Genomic DNA, 4,790 nt, shown 5'->3' on the forward strand with positions numbered 1-4,790 from the left:
CCTCAACCTGATTGAAATGCTGCGGTGGGACCTTAAGAGAGCTGTGCATAAATAAATGCCTGCAAACCTCAATGAACTGAAGCAACACTGTTAAGAAGAGTGTGCCAAAATTCCCCCCACAACTATGTGAGAGACTGATAAAGCCATTGCTGCTAAAGGTGGTTCTACAATCTATTGTGTACTTAGTTTTTCACACATGGCTTCTCAATTTTGACTTTATTTTTGTTGAATAGTTTACCCCAGAGCTTAACTAAGTTTTGTGGTAAGATTATACCCTGACTTTTAAATTGCTCCATTGCATTAAGCAATAGTCCTTCAGATTTTGAATAATTGATTTGCAATCTGGATACATCTTCAGTATGGGGGACATAGTCTTAGCAGGCTCCCTAAGGGAAGGGTGCTGTCCACTTTTTAATGATGTTTGCTTATCCTAGAGCACATTCATTTTTTTAGACTCAAAAAAGTTTTATCACATTAAGTTGTATCACTGAAATTCCCCAATGGTTTTAAGCCTTACAATTATATCACACTATATAATTATGGCATTATATATATAAAACATGTATAATTAACACAATTCAGGTAACAGCGTCTAATTATAGTGGTGGCAGCTTGGAAATATATACTTTTAGGTATCATTCTGTTTTTTTGATGCTGGTGGGGATAACATGATTAGACAAAGAATATTTTAATTAATGTCTACATATTTTTAAAGTTGAACTTTTGTAAGAAGTACTTTTATATCAGTATAAACCTGAAAAGATAACTTTTGCAATGTTCTCATTCCCTAAAGGTTTAAATTACAATGTTAGAATAAACTGGGGAATGGAGGCAGAGAAGAAAGTCAACCATAAACTCTTAGTTTACTGTGACAAAGGGCTTTTTTACATCCAATGGTAAATGTATGAGTGGTGTGTTAGACCCTGTTGCATCTTGCTCAACATTTGGAAACTCTGCCGTATTGTCCAATAGTTGGTTTCCTATTTGCCATTCCCTAAAAGAATCAATAAAAAGGGTTTTTTCAATTAGTAAGTGACTCTCTGGATTTACAAACGTCACAAGACGGGCTAACAACGTTTTTTCTAATAAGCATTTGTTTATGTAATATATATTTACAAGTGTGATTATAAATATTGAATTCCTTTTGTTTTTGATGTAAGAATTGTTTTGCGACCCGTGCTTGAGAGGAAGCACTAAAAACTTGAAGACACCCCTGAGAACAAGATATGCAAGATTAACATGGCTTGCTTCTCACATCCCTGAACAAATGGCAGAACTTACTTTTAATGATATTCTAATAAAAATATAACTATATTGAAATTACATGGACAAATAACTGTATCAAATACACCTTAATATTAATTTAGCATGTGGGCAGTCTTTCATATAAAATAGTGCAGAAAAGTGGCAATAAAGACAAGTTTACAGAACCTGTATATGTGTTCTAGATGTAGATGAATTCTCAATGCAATATATCTTAAGACAAAAAGAAGAAGCAAATCACGTGATACAACCAGAGAACAATCCACCTTATCAGTTAGGTGTTGCACTCTCATATTCCATGGTTTATGCATGCTCCTCATTGATCTTTCTTTCAGGTCTCCCGCTCGCCGTTTAGTTTCAGCCTCCACAGGACCTTGCTGCAAGGGACTTGCAGGTCCCACCTCAAAGGTTCCAACCGCCACCACCGACTCGGTTTTGCTTCTTCTTTTTGTCTTAAAATAGATTACGTTAACAAGTCATCTACATCTACAACATATATACAGGCTCTGTAAACTTGTCTTTATTGCCAATAGATTTATGCACTTAACACTTTTCTGTGCTATTTTAGGTGATATTCACACTGTGTGTGAAGAGGAAAAAGCATGATTAAGGTGCTGCTGGCATAGAAGCGAGAGGGCAGGAACAGTCACTTTTTTTGTGGTTTCTTCTGTATGTGACACAAAATGTACCGATAGTCTTTCATATAATATTAAATTGATTAAGTATGGTGTGGTTCACATTTAGAAACAGTAACACTACCTATCAATTAACGGTCCATGTGTATACTAAAGGTACTAAAAATATTTGAAAATTGGGCGGTATTCAATGCTGGATAGGGTGACCACAACGGCCATGTTTTCCAGGAGGCATATCATTTGTACATATTGAAGACCAGCCCAGATAAAATGCTGCCCTACAGTAAGTGGGATGTATAGCCTTGTGAATCAAAACCAATTAGCCAGTTATACATTTCCCCATATGACAGGGCAGCATTTTATGTGGGCTAGTCAACAATATGTAAAAACATGTGTCCTGGAAAAAAATGGCAGATGTAGTCACCCTAATACTGTAAGTAAAGTTATCCCATTATTGAATAGCAATAATATGAAAATACAAAATATATAAAGATGTATTTATTGAGATAAAATGTATCACTGTTTTTATCTTATTGTTTTTCATTGCAGTCTATGAATGGACTACTGTCACTTGTGATCGATTTAGCTAAATTGTGATAGTCTTGTTTTGACCCTATCATTTAGCTCTGCTCTTCTCTACCTTAACAAAAATAACCATTAGAGTGGGTGTTTGGTATAGATTGCCTATTTTGTACTATTAGGGTGGGTAGTTGGATTATTTATATGTACACACTTTTTATTTATTTATGTTAACCAATTTCATTTAAAAATGTTTTCATAAGAATTCTAAGGAAGCTTATTTGCTGTAACATTTCAAATATTTGTGCAACACAACAGAAATCTAATATTGGAGTTTAGACATTTATTTCACAAGGATGTTGCAACATAATTTGCATGCATAGAGACCGGCAGTAACAGAAGGTGCTATTTTAAATGGAACGTTTGCCTCTGGTATAATAAGGGAATGCCAGGATGCAATGGAGAGAAGGCAAACAAGGATAGAAAAGGAGGGGGAGAGAGAGGGATAAATAATGTATTCCCCGTGGCAAATTTTAAAGATGCAAAAACACCTTTATAATGTGATAGGGAATACTAACAGCACCCAAATAAACACCCGTAATCCTTGCAGCTTAGTTACAAAGCAGATGGAAGCCTGGTTGCTCCAGGTGCAATAACAACCTAGTCTCATCCATGAATTAACCCTTGAGACACTGGATATACTGTTAATATGTCAACCATTTTATTCTTTAAAATATCACATAAAAATTTATATTGACTAATAACAACATAACTACATTTGAGGTCAACAGCTATTTGTTTTTGGATAAATGTTTCATCTCCTTTAACCCCTTCGTGACAAAGGCTGATTTTACTTTTTGTACCCTTCGTGACAATGGCTGTTTTATCGTTTCTGCGGTGTTTGTGTTTAGCTGTAATTTTCTCTTAACCCATTTACTAAACCCACACAAGTTATATATTGTTTTTTTCAGGACAAGAAGGGCTTTCTTCAGACACCAATTTTCTTTTCATATGATGTAATTTCCTATAATAAAAATAATAAAATATGACGAAAAATTGAAAAAAAACCACATTTTCTCACTTTTATTTGAAAAATCTTTTATTCATCATAAAAAACTACTGAAAAAACCTGCTAAATAGATTCTACTATTTGTCCCGAGTTTAGAAATACCCAATGTTTTTATGGTTTTTTGCTTTCTTCTACACGTTATGGGGCAATAAGTACAAGTAGCGTTTTGCTAATTCAAAACCATTTTTCTCTGAATCTGGTAATTCTGTCTCTATGTGGTATTTGGGGCATCTTTGAAGCCAGCAAATTAAATTTACCCCACCAAACCATATATTTTTGAAAACTAGACACCCCAGGGTATTTTAGATGCTGATAGTTTAACCCTTTCCATGCACTAATCCTACCACCAACCCTTGTCAAAGTTTGGGATAGTAATTGTTTTTGGTGTTTTTTTCACATACTTTGTACTTCAGGTGTGAAATTACAGCTCCTGGTATATGTTGCTGTCACACAACACCCAGATATGTGTCCAGCAACATCTCCTGAGTACATTGATACCCCACATGCATGGGTTTGTCAGATTGTTTGGGGGCAAAAGGGCCACATTTGGAACATGAGCAATTCAAATTCAGTAGGAATTTTACATCTGGGTAAAGAAAAATGCTTGTACCCAACTATCAGTAGGGACAGGTTACAAGAAAGCCTGGCCTATCTCCAAGAAGGGATTTGATCTAGCACCTTAAGTGGTCCCTCATGCCACGGAATGGACACAGGGTTCACTTGACAGTGCAAATAAAAACGCTTAAAAATGGTGGAGCAAATAAAAGCTAAAAAACAGTAAATGTAACAAAAAATTAAAAAAAAATACAAAAATGGAGCAGGAACAAAAAAAAAATTAAAAATGGGAAACTGTGTGATACAGCTTGAAGCAGTCACCGACACAGAGTGCAGGTTTTCCAGGGCAATCTGGACAGTAAAATGTGGTGTCCTTTCTTTGCCCCCTGCTGTAGCATACCCTGCATCTCTTTTGGGGATTCTGCTTCTTTGCTGTAGGGGGGATTTTAAAAATAAAAATCACTACTTGGGGACCAGGTGCATCACGGTACAAGATACCTGAAATTACTTCGAGCTGAAACTGCAAAAAAGACAGCTTCAGCCCAGTGTCTGCTTTTTTGTGCAGCAAAAAAGCGTTATAGGTTGCAATTTGCATTAGATAAATTGCAACCTTCTTGTACCAGGCCTTTGTCTTCCTCATAATGAGGTAGGGCTGTAGGAGTTGATCTGACAGATCAACTCCACCCATGTGCTTGTTATAGGCCCTGATGCACACTGGCTTTGTAGTGACCCCAGCTCTGCCACGGACA

The 4,790-nt window shown here is 36.0% G+C and overlaps 1 non-coding gene across 1 annotated transcript; it reads right to left on the reverse strand.

The window, feature by feature from the left end:
• Positions 1-4,088: 4,088 nt before the first annotated feature.
• Positions 4,089-4,218, reverse strand: LOC149298779 (small nucleolar RNA SNORA35). The gene has a single exon (XR_016272406.1). It is a non-coding gene; the product is annotated as a small nucleolar RNA SNORA35 (small nucleolar RNA).
• Positions 4,219-4,790: the final 572 nt, after the last annotated feature.

Source organism: Sceloporus occidentalis, unplaced genomic scaffold (genome assembly GCF_023333645.1).
Source record: "Sceloporus occidentalis isolate IW3139 unplaced genomic scaffold, rSceOcc1.0.p SCAF_31, whole genome shotgun sequence".
Taxonomy (NCBI): domain Eukaryota; kingdom Metazoa; phylum Chordata; class Lepidosauria; order Squamata; family Phrynosomatidae; genus Sceloporus; species Sceloporus occidentalis.